Raw genomic sequence first — 15,101 nt, 5'->3', positions numbered from 1 at the left:
ACTGTAGACATGGGTCTATAGGGTAGTGGACTACTGTAGACCAGGGTAGTGGACTACTGTTGACCAGGGTCTATAGGGTAGTGGACTACTGTAGACCAGGGTCTATAGGGTAGTGGACTACTGTAAACCAGGGTCTATAGGGTAGTGGACTACTGTAAACCAGGGTCTATAGGGTAGTGGACTACTGCTGACCAGGGTCTATAGGGTAGTGGACTACTGTAGACCAGGGTAGTGGACTACTGTAGACCAGGGTCTATAGGGTAGTGGACTACTGTTGACCAGGGTCTATAGGGTAGTGGACTACTGTAGACCAGGGTCTATAGGGTAGTGGACTACTGTAGACATGGGTCTATAGGGTAGTGGACTACTGTAGACCAGGGTAGTGGACTACTGTAGACCAGGGTCTATAGGGTAGTGGACTACTGTAGACCATTGTCTATAGGGTAGTGGACTACTGTAGACCAGGGTCTATAAGTTAGTGGACTACTGTAGACCAGGGCCCATAGGGTAGTGGACTACTGTAGACCAGGGTCTATAGGGTAGTGGAATACTGTAGACCAGGGCCCATATAGATAGCAGTTCACTAAATAGGTGTGAAAGGTGTGATTTGGAACTCTGTGTCAGGGATAATAACTCTCGTACTGACTCAAATCTGGTTGGTCAATCAGACATTCAGTCCCAGCAGTGATGTTTACATTGATTGTGTGTCTGGGTAATGGATGATGTGTTTGACTGGACTATGACTGGTACGTATCCTCCCTCAGAGAATTTGTCAGGGAGAAGGGATACTGTATGTACACAGGGGAGGTGTACAGGGGAGGAGTATGTACACAGGGGAGGTGTACAGTGGAGGTGTACAGGGGAGAGGTACAGGGGAGGTGTATGTACACAGGGGAGGTGTACAGTGGAGATGTATGTACACAGTGGAGGTGTATGTACACAGGGGAGGAGTATGTACACAGTGGAGGTGTATGTACACAGGGGAGGTGTAGGTACACAGGGGAGGTGTATGTACACAGTGGAGGAGTATGTACACAGTGGAGGTGTATGTACACAGGGGAGGTGTATGTACACAGGGGAGGTGTACAGGGGAGGTGTATGTACACAGGGGAGGAGTATGTACACAGTGGAGATGTATGTACACAGTGGAGGTGTACAGGGGAGAGGTACAGGGGAGGTGTATGTACACAGTGGAGGTGTACAGGGGAGAGGTACAGGGGAGGTGTATGTACACAGGGGAGGTGTATGTACACAGTGGAGGAGTATGTACACAGGAGAGGTGTACAGGGGAGGAGTATGTACACAGGGGAGGTGTATGTACACAGGGGAGGTGTATGTACACAGGGGAGGTGTACAGTGGAGGTGTATGTACACAGTGGAGGAGTATGTACACAGTGGAGGTGTATGTACACAGGGGAGGAGTATGTACACAGGGGAGGAGTATGTACACAGTGGAGGTGTATGTACACAGGGGAGGTGTACAGTGGAGGTGTATGTACACAGGGGAGGTGTATGTACACAGGGGAGGTGTATGTACACAGGGGAGGAGTATGTACACAGTGGAGGTGTATGTACACAGGGGAGGTGTACAGTGGAGGTGTATGTACACAGGGGAGGTGTATGTACACAGGGGAGGTGTATGTACACAGGGGAGGTGTATGTACACAGGGGAGGTGTATGTACACAGGGGAGGTGTATGTATACAGGGGAGGTGTATGTATACAGGGGAGGTGTATGTACACAGGGGAGGTGTATGTATACAAGGGAGGTGTACAGTGGAGGTGTATGTACACAGGGGAGGTGTACAGTGGAGGTGTATGTACACAGGGGAGGTGTATGTACACAGGGGAGGCGTATGTACACAGGGGAGGTATATGTACACAGTGGAGGAGTATGTACACAGGGGAGGTGTATGTACACAGGGGAGGTGTACAGGGGAGGAGTATGTACACAGGGGAGGTGTATGTACACAGGGGAGGTGTATGTATACAGTGGAGGGGTACAGGGGAGAGGTACAGGGGAGGTGTATGTGCACAGGGGAGGTGTACAGTGGAGGTGTATGTACACAGGGGGGGTGTATGTACACAGGGGAGGTGTATGTACACAGGGGAGGTGTATGTACACAGGGGAGGTGTATGTACACAGGGGAGGTGTACAGTGGAGGTGTATGTACACAGGGGAGGTGTATGTACTCAGGGGAGGTGTACAGTGGAGGTGTATGTACACAGGGGAGGTGTATGTAGTCAGGGGAGGTGTATGTACTCAGGGGAGGTGTACAGCAGAGGTGTATGTACTCAGGGGAGGTGTATGTACTCAGGGGAGGTGTATGTACTCAGGGGAGGTGTACAGGGGAGGTGTATGTACACAGGGGAGGAGTATGTTGTCAGTTGTTGAGGGAAAGGGGGGGGGGGGGGGTGACACCTAGTCAGTTGTTGAGGGAAAGGGGGGGGAGGGGGTGACACCTAGTCAGTTGTTGGGGGAAAGGGGGGAGGGGGCACCTAGTCAGTTGTTGAGGGAAAGGGGGGGACACCTAGTCAGTTGTTGAGGGAAAGGGGGGGGGGGGGACACCTAGTCAGTTGTTGAGGGAAAGAGCGGGGGGGGGGGGGTGTACAGGGGAGAGGTACAGGGGAGGTGTATGTACACAGGGGAGGTGTAGAGTGGAGGTGTATGTACACAGTGGAGGTGTACAGGGGAGAGGTACAGGGGAGGTGTATGTACACAGGGGAGGTGTACAGGGGAGAGGTACAGGGGAGGTGTATGTACACAGGGGAGGTGTAGGTACACAGGGGAGGTGTATGTACACAGGGGAGGTGTACAGGGGAGGTGTATGTACACAGGGGAGGTGTATGTACACAGGGGAGGTGTACAGGGGAGATGTATGTACACAGGGGAGGAGTATGTACACAGTGGAGGTGTACAGGGGAGAGGTACAGGGGAGGTGTATGTACACAGGGGAGGTGTACAGGGGAGAGGTACAGGGGAGGTGTATGTACACAGGGGAGGTGTACAGGGGAGAGGTACAGGGGAGGTGTATGTACACAGGAGAGGTGTACAGGGGAGGAGTATGTACACAGGGGAGGTGTATGTACACAGGGGAGGTGTACAGGGGAGGTGTATGTACACAGTGGAGGTGTACAGGGGAGAGGTACAGGGGAGGTGTATGTACACAGGGGAGGTGTACAGGGGAGTTGTGCAGTGGAGGTGTACAGGGGAGAGGTACAGTGGAGGTGTATGTACACAGTGGAGGTGTACAGGGGAGAGGTACAGTGGAGGTGTATGTACACAGGGGAGGTGTATGTATACAGTGGAGGTGTATGTATACAGGGGAGGTGTATGTACACAGGGGAGGTGTATGTACACAGGGGAGGTGTATGTATACAAGGGAGGTGTACAGTGGAGGTGTATGTACACAGGGGAGGTGTACAGTGGAGGTGTATGTACACAGGGGAGGTGTATGTATACAAGGGAGGTGTACAGTGGAGGTGTATGTACACAGGGGAGGTGTATGTACACAGTGGAGGAGTATGTACACAGGAGAGGTGTACAGGGGAGGAGTATGTACACAGGGGAGGTGTATGTACACAGGGGAGGTGTATGTACACAGGGGAGGTGTACAGTGGAGGTGTATGTACACAGGGGAGGTGTATGTACACAGTGGAGGAGTATGTACACAGTGGAGGTGTATGTACACAGGGGAGGAGTATGTACACAGGGGAGGAGTATGTACACAGTGGAGGTGTATGTACACAGGGGAGGTGTACAGTGGAGGTGTATGTACACAGGGGAGGTGTATGTACACAGGGGAGGTGTATGTACACAGGGGAGGAGTATGTACACAGTGGAGGTGTATGTACACAGGGGAGGTGTACAGTGGAGGTGTATGTACACAGGGGAGGTGTATGTACACAGGGGAGGTGTATGTACACAGGGGAGGTGTATGTACACAGGGGAGGTGTATGTACACAGGGGAGGTGTATGTATACAGGGGAGGTGTATGTATACAGGGGAGGTGTATGTACACAGGGGAGGTGTATGTATACAAGGGAGGTGTACAGTGGAGGTGTATGTACACAGGGGAGGAGTATGTACACAGTGGAGGTGTACAGGGGAGAGGTACAGGGGAGGTGTATGTACACAGGGGAGGTGTACAGGGGAGAGGTACAGGGGAGGTGTATGTACACAGGGGAGGTGTACAGGGGAGAGGTACAGGGGAGGTGTATGTACACAGTGGAGGAGTATGTACACAGGAGAGGTGTACAGGGGAGGAGTATGTACACAGGGGAGGTGTATGTACACAGGGGAGGTGTACAGGGGAGGTGTATGTACACAGTGGAGGTGTACAGGGGAGAGGTACAGGGGAGGTGTATGTACACAGGGGAGGTGTATGTACACAGGGGAGGTGTACAGGGGAGTTGTGCAGTGGAGGTGTATGTACACAGGGGAGGTGTATGTACACAGGGGAGGTGTATGTATACAGTGGAGGTGTATGTATACAGGGGAGGTGTATGTACACAGGGGAGGTGTATGTACACAGGGGAGGTGTATGTATACAAGGGAGGTGTACAGTGGAGGTGTATGTACACAGGGGAGGTGTACAGTGGAGGTGTATGTACACAGGGGAGGTGTATGTATACAAGGGAGGTGTACAGTGGAGGTGTATGTACACAGGGGAGGTGTATGTACACAGTGGAGGAGTATGTACACAGGAGAGGTGTACAGGGGAGGAGTATGTACACAGGGGAGGTGTATGTACACAGGGGAGGTGTATGTACACAGGGGAGGTGTACAGTGGAGGTGTATGTACACAGGGGAGGTGTATGTACACAGTGGAGGAGTATGTACACAGTGGAGGTGTATGTACACAGGGGAGGAGTATGTACACAGGGGAGGAGTATGTACACAGTGGAGGTGTATGTACACAGGGGAGGTGTACAGTGGAGGTGTATGTACACAGGGGAGGTGTATGTACACAGGGGAGGTGTATGTACACAGGGGAGGAGTATGTACACAGTGGAGGTGTATGTACACAGGGGAGGTGTACAGTGGAGGTGTATGTACACAGGGGAGGTGTATGTACACAGGGGAGGTGTATGTACACAGGGGAGGTGTATGTACACAGGGGAGGTGTATGTACACAGGGGAGGTGTATGTATACAGGGGAGGTGTATGTATACAGGGGAGGTGTATGTACACAGGGGAGGTGTATGTATACAAGGGAGGTGTACAGTGGAGGTGTATGTACACAGGGGAGGTGTACAGTGGAGGTGTATGTACACAGGGGAGGTGTACAGTGGAGGTGTATGTACACAGTGGAGGTGTATGTACACAGGGGAGGCGTATGTACACAGGGGAGGTGTATGTACACAGTGGAGGAGTATGTACACAGTGGAGGAGTATGTACACAGGAGAGGTGTACAGGGGAGGAGTATGTACACAGGGGAGGTGTATGTACACAGGGGAGGTGTATGTACACAGGGGAGGTGTATGTATACAGTGGAGGGGTACAGGGGAGAGGTACAGGGGAGGTGTATGTGCACAGGGGAGGTGTACAGTGGAGGTGTATGTACACAGGGGGGGTGTATGTACACAGGGGAGGTGTATGTACACAGGGGAGGTGTATGTACACAGGGGAGGTGTATGTACACAGGGGAGGTGTACAGTGGAGGTGTATGTACACAGGGGAGGTGTATGTACTCAGGGGAGGTGTACAGTGGAGGTGTATGTACACAGGGGAGGTGTATGTAGTCAGGGGAGGTGTATGTACTCAGGGGAGGTGTACAGCAGAGGTGTATGTACTCAGGGGAGGTGTATGTACTCAGGGGAGGTGTATGTACTCAGGGGAGGTGTACAGGGGAGGTGTATGTACACAGGGGAGGAGTATGTAGTCAGTTGTTGAGGGAAAGGGGGGGGGGGGGTGACACCTAGTCAGTTGTTGAGGGAAAGGGGGGGGGGGGGGGGGTGACACCTAGTCAGTTGTTGGGGGAAAGGGGGGAGGGGGCACCTAGTCAGTTGTTGAGGGAAAGGGGGGGGCACCTAGTCAGTTGTTGAGGGAAAGGGGGGGGGGGGACACCTAGTCAGTTGTTGAAGGAAAAAGCGGGGGGGGGGGGGTGTACAGGGGAGAGGTACAGGGGAGGTGTATGTACACAGGGGAGGTGTATGTACACAGGGGAGGTGTACAGGGGAGATGTATGTACACAGGGGAGGAGTATGTACACAGTGGAGGTGTATAGGGGAGAGGTACAGGGGAGGTGTATGTACACAGGGGAGGTGTACAGGGGAGAGGTACAGGGGAGGTGTATGTACACAGGGGAGGTGTACAGGGGAGAGGTACAGGGGAGGTGTATGTACACAGTGGAGGAGTATGTACACAGGAGAGGTGTACAGGGGAGGAGTATGTACACAGGGGAGGTGTATGTACACAGGGGAGGTGTACAGGGGAGGTGTATGTACACAGTGGAGGTGTATGTACACAGGGGAGGTGTATGTACACAGGGGAGGTGTATGTATACAAGGGAGGTGTACAGTGGAGGTGTATGTACACAGGGGAGGTGTACAGTGGAGGTGTATGTACACAGGGGAGGTGTATGTATACAAGGGAGGTGTACAGTGGAGGTGTATGTACACAGGGGAGGTGTATGTACACAGGGGAGGTGTATGTACACAGGGGAGGTGTATGTATACAAGGGAGGTGTATAGTGGAGGTGTATGTACACAGGGGAGGTGTACAGTGGAGGTGTATGTACACAGTGGAGGTGTATGTACACAGGGGAGGTGTATGTACACAGGGGAGGAGTATGTACACAGTGGAGGAGTATGTACACAGTGGAGGTGTATGTACACAGGGGAGGTGTATGTACACAGTGGAGGAGTATGTACACAGGAGAGGTGTACAGGGGAGGAGTATGTACACAGGGGAGGAGTATGTACACAGGGGAGGTGTATGTACACAGGGGAGGTGTATGTATACAGTGGAGGTGTACAGGGGAGAGGTACAGGGGAGGTGTATGTACACAGGGGAGGTGTACAGTGGAGGTGTATGTACACAGGGGAGGTTTATGTACACAGGGGAGAGGTATGTACACAGGGGAGGTGTATGTACACAGGGGAGGTGTATGTACTCAGGGGAGGTGTACAGTGGAGGTGTATGTACACAGGGGAGGTGTATGTACTCAGGGGAGGTGTACAGCAGAGGTGTATGTACTCAGGGGAGGTGTATGTACTCAGGGGAGGAGTATGTACTCAGGGGAGGTGTATGTACTCAGGGGAGGTGTACAGGGGAGGTGTATGTACGCAGGGGAGGAGTATGTGGTCAGTTGTTGAGGGAAAGGGGGGGGGGGTGACACCTAGTCAGTTGTTGAGGGAAAGGGGGGGGAAAGGGGGGAGGGGGCACCTAGTCAGTTGTTGAGGGAAAGGGGGGGGGGGGGCAACCTAGTCAGTTGTTGAGGGAAAGGGGGGGACACCTAGTCATTTGTTGAGGGAAAGGGGGGGGGGGGACACCTAGTCAGTTGTTGAGGGAAAGAGCGGGGGGGGGGGGGGGGTGACACCTAGTCAGTTGTTGAGGGAAAGGGGGGGGGGGACACCTAGTCAGTTGTTGAGGGAAAGGGGGGACACACCTAGTCAGTTGTTGAGGGAAAGGGGGGGGGGCACCTAGTCAGTTGTTGAGGGAAAGGGGGTAGGGGGCACCTAGTCAGTTGTTGAGGGAAAGGGGGGGGGGACACGTAGTCAGTTGTTGAGGGAAAGGGGGGGGGGGGGGACACCTAGTCAGTTGTTGAGGGAAAGGGGGAGGGGGCACCTAGTCAGTTGTTGAGGGAAAGGGGGGGGGGGGCACCTAGTCAGTTGTTGAGGGAAAGGGGGGGGGGTGGGCACCTAGTCAGTTGTTGAGGGAAAGGGGGGGGGGTGGGCACCTAGTCAGTTGTTGAGGGAAAGGGGGGGGGGGCACCTAGTCAGTTGTTGAGGGAAAGGGGGGGGGGGGGGGACCTAGTCAGTTGTTGAGGGAAAGGGGGGGGGGGCACCTAGTCAGTTGTTGAGGGAAAGGGGGGGGGGCACCTAGTCAGTTGTTGAGGGAAAGGGGGGAGGGTGCACCTAGTCAGTTGTTGAGGGAAAGGGGGGGGGGGGGTGGGCACCTAGTCAGTTGTTGAGGGAAAGGGGGGGGGGGGCACCTAGTCAGTTGTTGAGGGAAAGGGGGGGGCACCTAGTCAGTTGTTGAGGGAAAGGGGGGGGGAACCTAGTCAGTTGTTGAGGGAAAGGGGGAGGGGGGGAACACATAGTCAGTTGTTGAGGGAAAGGGGGGGGACACCTAGTCAGTTGTTGAGGGAAAGGGGGGGGACACCTAGTCAGTTGTTGAGGGAAAGGGGGGGGGGCACCTAGTCAGTTGTTGAGGGAAAGGGGGGGGGGAACACATAGTCAGTTGTTGAGGGAAAGGGTGGGGGGAGCACCTAGTCAGTTGTTGAGGGAAAGGGGGGGGGGGGCACCTAGTCAGTTGTTGAGGGAAATTCGGGGGGGGCACCTAGTCAGTTGTTGAGGGAAAGGGGGGGGCACCTAGTCAGTTGTTGAGGGAAAGGGGGGGGGGCACCTAGTCAGTTGTTGAGGGAAAGGGGGGGGGGCACCTAGTCAGTTGTTGAGGGAAAGGGGGGGGGGCACCTAGTCAGTTGTTGAGGGAAAGAGCGGGGGGGGGCACCTAGTCAGTTGTTGAGGGAAAGGGGGGGGGGGGGGCACCTAGTCAGTTGTTGAGGGAAATTCGGGGGGGGCACCTAGTCAGTTGTTGAGGGAAAGGGGGGGGCACCTAGTCAGTTGTTGAGGGAAAGGGGGGGGGGGGCACCTAGTCAGTTGTTGAGGGAAGGGGGGGGGGGAACCTAGTCAGTTGTTGAGGGAAAGTGGGGGGGGACACCTAGTCAGTTGTTGAGGGAAAGGGGGTATGGGGCACCTAGTCAGTTGTTGAGGGAAATTCGGGGGAGACACCAAGTCAGTTGTTGAGGGAAAGGGGGGGGGGGGGGGACACCTAGTCAGTTGTTGAGGGAAAGGGGGGGGGGGGGACCTAGTCAGTTGTTTAGGGAAAGGGGGGGGGGGGGCACCTAGTCAGTTGTTGAGGGAAACGGGGAAGGGGGGGGGGGCACCTAGTCAGTTGTTGAGGGAAATGGGGGGGGGGCACCTAGTCAGTTGTTGAGGGAAAGGGGGGGGGGGGGACACCTAGTCAGTTGTTGAGGGAAATGGGGGGGGTGGCACCTAGTCACTTGTTGAGGGAAAGGGGGGGGGGGACACCTAGTCAGTTGTTGAGGGAAAGGGGGGGACGACACCTAGTCAGTTGTTGAGGGAAAGGGGGGGGGGACGACACCTAGTCAGTTGTTGAGGGAAAGGGGGGGGGGGGGACGACACCTAGTCAGTTGTTGAGGGAAAGGGAGGGGGGGGGCACCTAGTCAGTTGTTGAGGGAAAGGGGGGGGGTGACACCTAGTCAGTTGTTGAGGGAAAGGGGGGGGTGGGGTGGGGGCACCTAGTCAGTTGTTGAGGGAAATGGGGGAGGGGGGGGGGCACCTAGTCCGTTGTTGAGGGAAAGGGGGGGGGGGCACCTAGTCAGTTGTTGAGGGAAAGGGGGGGGGGACACCTAGTCAGTTGTTGAGGGAAAGGGGGGGGACGACGACACCTAGTCAGTTGTTGAGGGAAAGGGGGGGGGGACGACACCTAGTCAGTTGTTGAGGGAAAGGGGGGGGGGGGGGAACACACCTAGTCAGTTGTTGAGGGAAAGGGGGGGGGGGACACACCTAGTCAGTTGTTGAGGGAAAGGGGGGGGGGGGACAGCTAGTCAGTTGTTGAGGGAAAGGGGGGGGGGGGGACACCTAGTCAGTTGTTGAGGGAAAGGGGGGGGGGACACCTAGTCAGTTGTTGAGGGAAAGGGGGGGGCACACCTAGTCAGTTGTTGAGGGAAAGGGGGGGGGGACAACTAGTCAGTTGTTGAGGGAAAGGGGGGGACACACACCTAGTAAGTTGTTGAGGGAAAGGGGGGGGGGACACACCCAGTCAGTTGTTGAGGGAAAGGGGGGGGGGGGGGGACACCTAGTCAGTTGTTGAGGGAAAGGGGGGGGGGGGCACCTAGTCAGTTGTTGAGGGAAAGGGGACGACGACACCTAGTCAGTTGTTGAGGGAAAGGGGGGGGGGGGGGGGACACCTAGTCAGTTGTTGAGGGAAAGGGGGGGGGGACAGTAGGGTACCCAGGTATATCACCTGTCTACTGTGATATACCTGGGTACCCTACTCTGTACCGTTTTCAGAGCAGACACCTGTCTACTGTGATATACCTGGGCACCCTACTCTGTACCGTTATCAGAGCAGACACCTGTCTACTGTGATTTACCTGGGCACCCTACTCTGTACCGTTATCAGAGCAGACACCTGTCTACTGTGATTTACCTGGGCACCCTACTCTGTACCGTTATCAGAGCAGACACCTGTCTACTGTGATTTACCTGGGCACCCTACTCTGTACCGTTATCAGAGCAGACACCTGTCTACTGTGATTTACCTGGGCACCCTACTCTGTACCGTTATCAGAGCAGACACCTGTCTACTGTGATTTACCTGGGCACCCTACTCTGTACCGTTATCAGAGCAGACACCTGTCTACTGTGATTTACCTGGGCACCCTACTCTGTACCGTTATCAGAGCAGACACCTGTCTACTGTGATATACCTGGGTACCCTACTCTGTACCGTTATCAGAGCAGACACCTGTCTACTGTGATTTACCTGGGCACCCTACTCTGTACCGTTATCAGAGCAGACACCTGTCTACTGTGGTTTACCTGGGCACCCTACTCTGTACCGTTATCAGAGCAGACACCTGTCTACTGTGATTTACCTGGGCACCCTACTCTGTACCGTTATCAGAGCAGACACCTGTCTACTGTGGTTTACCTGGGCACCCTACTCTGTACCGTTATCAGAGCAGACACCTGTCTACTGTGATTTACCTGGGCACCCTACTCTGTACCGCTATCAGAGCAGACACCTGTCTACTGTGATATACCTGGGCACCCTACTCTGTACCGTTATCAGAGCAGACACCTGTCTACTGTGATTTACCTGGGCACCCTACTCTGTACCGTTATCAGAGCAGACACCTGTCTACTGTGATTTACCTGGGCACCCTACTCTGTACCGTTATCAGAGCAGACACCTGTCTACTGTGATTTACCTGGGCACCCTACTCTGTACCGTTATCAGAGCAGACACCTGTCTACTGTGATTTACCTGGGCACCCTACTCTGTACCGTTATCAGAGCAGACACCTGTCTACTGTGATTTACCTGGGCACCCTACTCTGTACCGTTATCAGAGCAGACACCTGTCTACTGTGGTTTACCTGGGTACCCTACTCTGTACCGTTATCAGAGCAGACACCTGTCTGCTGTGATATACCTGGGCACCCTACTCTGTACCGTTATCAGAGCAGACACCTGTCTACTGTCATATACCTGGGCACCCTACTCTGTACCGTTATCAGAGCAGACACCTGTCTACTGTGATTTACCTGGGCACCCTACTTGGTGCACCCTACTTGGGGTAGCCTACTTGGTTAAGTCTACTTGGTTTAGCCTACTTGGGGTAGCCTACTTGGGGTAGCCTACTTGGTTAAGTCTACTTGGTTTAGCCTACTTGGTTTAGACTACTTTGGTTAGACTACTTGGTTTAGCCTACTTGTTTCAGTCTACTTGGGTTAGACTACTTGGTTTAGCCTACTTGGTTTAGCCTACTTGGTTCAGTCTACTTGGGGTAGACTACTTGGTTTAGCTTACTTGGTTTAGCCTACTTGGGTTAGCCTACTTGGGTTAGCCTACTTGGTTAAGCCTACTTGGTTTAGCCTACTTGGTTTAGACTACTTGGTTTAGACTACTTGGTTTAGACTACTTGGTTTAGCCTACTTGGTTCAGACTACTTGGTTTAGCCTACTTGGGTTAGACTACTTGGGTTAGACTACTTGGGTTAGACTACTTGGTTTCAGCCTACTTGGTTCAGCCTACTTGGTTCAGCCTACCTGGTTCAGCCTACTTGGTTTAGACTACTTGGTTTAGACTACTTGGTTTAGACTACTTGGTTTAGCCTACTTGGTTTAGCTTACTTGGTTCAGCCTACTTGGTTTAGACTACTTGGTTTAGACTACTTGGTTCAGTCTACTTTGGTTAGCCTACCTGGGTTAGACTACTTGGTTCAGCCTACTTGGGTTAGACTACTTGGTTCACCCTACTTGGTTCTGCCTACTTGCGTTAGACTACTTGGGTTAGACTACTTGGTTCTGCCTACTTGGGTTAGACTACTTGGTTCAGCCTACTTGGTTCAGTCTACTTGGGTTAGACTACTTGGTTTAGCCTACTTGGGTTAGACTACTTGGTTCAGCCTACTTGGGTTAGACTACTTGGTTCAGCCTACTTGGGTTAGACTACTTGGTTTAGCCTACTTGGTTTAGACTACTTGGTTTAGACTACTTGGTTTAGACTACTTGGTTTTAGTCTACTTGGTTCAGACTACTTGGTTTAGCCTACTTGGGTTAGACTACTTGGGTTAGACTACTTGGGTTAGACTACTTGGTTTCAGCCTACTTGGTTCAGCCTACTTGGTTCAGCCTACCTGGTTCAGTCTACTTGGTTTAGACTACTTGGTTTAGACTACTTGGTTTAGACTACTTGGTTTAGCCTACTTGGTTTAGCTTACTTGGTTCAGCCTACTTGGTTTAGACTACTTGGTTCAGTCTACTTGGGTTAGCCTACCTGGGTTAGACTACTTGGTTCAGCCTACTTGGGTTAGACTACTTGGTTCACCCTACTTGGTTCTGCCTACTTGCGTTAGACTACTTGGGTTAGACTACTTGGTTCTGCCTACTTGGGTTAGACTACTTGGTTCAGCCTACTTGGTTCAGTCTACTTGGGTTAGACTACTTGGTTTAGCCTACTTGGGTTAGACTACTTGGTTCAGCCTACTTGGGTTAGACTACTTGGTTCAGCCTACTTGGGTTAGACTACTTGGTTTACCCTACTTGGTTTAGCCTACTTGGTTTAGCCTACTTGGGTTAGACTACTTGGGTTAGACTACTTGGGTTAGACCACTTGGTTCAGCCTACTTGGGTTAGACTACTTGGTTCACCCTACTTGGGTTAGACTACTTGGTTTAGCCTACTTGGTTCTGCCTACTTGGGTTAGACTACTTGGGTTAGACTACTTGGGTTAGACTACTTGTCTCTTCCTACTTGGGTTAGACTACTTGGGTTAGACTACTTGGGTTAGACTACTTGGGTTAGACTACTTGGTTCTGCCTACTTGGGTTAGACTACTTGGGTTAGACTACGTGGTTCAGCCTACTTGGGTTAGACTACTTGGTTCAGCCTACTTGGGTTAGACTACTTGGTTCACCCTACTTGGGTTAGACTACTTGGTTCACCCTACTTGGGTCAGACTACTTGGTTCAGCCTACTTGGGTTAGACTACTTGGTTCAGCCTACTTGGGTTAGACTACTTGGTTCAGCCTGCTTGGGTTAGACTACTTGGTTCACCCTACTTGGGTTAGACTACTTGGGTCAGACTACTTGGGTCCGACTACTTGGTTAGACTACTTGGAATAGCCTACTTGGATTTGGATTAACTATTTTTGACTCTCCCTTGGCCAGATGTAGCATTTGCCTCCATCCCGTCTTCCACCGGCCTATACTGGAAACTACTACTACTAAACTATGTCTTCCCACTAAAGTTATTATACACTGAACAAAAACATAAACACAACATGTAAAGTGTTGATCCCATGTTTTATGAGCTGAAATAAAAGATCTCATTTTTCATATGCAAAGAAATAAGCTTATTTTTCTCAAATTGTGTGTGCAATGTATGCACATCCCGGTTAGTGAGCATTTCTTATTTGCCAAGATATTCCATCCACCTGACAGGTGTGGTATATCAAGCAGCTGATTAAGCAGTGATCATCACAAAGGTGCACCTTGTGCTGGGGACAATAAAAGGCCTCTCTAAAATGTGTAGTTTTGTCGCACAACACAACGTCACAGATGTGTCATGTTTTGACTGAGCGTGCAATTGGCATACTGACTGCAGGAATGTCCACCAGAGCTGTTGCCAGATAATTGAATGTTCATTTCTCTACCATAAGCTGCCTCAAACGTCATTTTAGAGAATTTGGCAGTACGACCAACCGGCCTCACAGCCACAGACCACATGTAACCACGCCAGCCCAGGACCTCCACATCCGGGTTCTTCACCTGTGGGATCGTCTGAGGGGAGGGGGGGGGGGGGGGGGGGGGGGGTTCTGAGATGTATTTCTGTCTGTAATAAAGCCCTTTTGTGGGGGAAAAACTATATCTGATTGGCTGGGCTTGGCTCCCCAGTGGGTGAGCCTATGCCCTCCCGGGTTCATCGATGGCTGCACACCTGCCCAGTCATGTGAAATCCATAGATTAGGGCCTGATTTATTTATTTCAATTGACTGATTTACTTATTTGAACTGTAACTTAGTCAAATATTAGAAATTGTTGCATGTCAGGATTATATTTTTGTTATTAAGGGTACATCCCCTCCAAGGTGCTCCTCTCCTGGCTATCATACTGGTAACTCAGCCTCTGTTGGCCTGCACTGGAAACTACGTCCCCTCCAAGGTGCTCCTCTCCTGGCTATCATACTGGTAACTCAGCCTCTGTTGGCCTGCACTGGAAACTACGTCCCCTCCAAGGTGCTCCTCTCCTGGCTATCATACTGGTAACTCAGCCTCTGTTGGCCTGCACTGGAAACTACGTCCCCTCCAAGGTGCTCCTCTCCTGGCTATCATACTGGTAACTCAGCCTCTGTTGGCCTGCACTGGAAACTACGTCCCCTCCAAGGTGCTCCTCTCCTGGCTATCATACTGGTAACTCAGCCTCTGTTGGCCTGCACTGGAAACTACGTCCCCTCCAAGGTGCTCCTCTCCTGGCTATCATACTGGTAACTCAGCCTCTGTTGGCCTGCACTGGAAACTACGTCCCCTCCAAGGTGCTCCTCTCCTGGCTATCATACTGGTAACTCAGCCTCTGTTGGCCTGCACTGGAAACTATGTCCCCTCCAAGGTGCTCCTCTCCTGA

The sequence above is a fragment of the Salvelinus fontinalis genome, chromosome 1 (assembly GCF_029448725.1).
Source record: "Salvelinus fontinalis isolate EN_2023a chromosome 1, ASM2944872v1, whole genome shotgun sequence".
Taxonomy (NCBI): Eukaryota; Metazoa; Chordata; class Actinopteri; order Salmoniformes; family Salmonidae; genus Salvelinus; species Salvelinus fontinalis.
Note: the sequence above shows the minus strand (reverse complement) of the source record.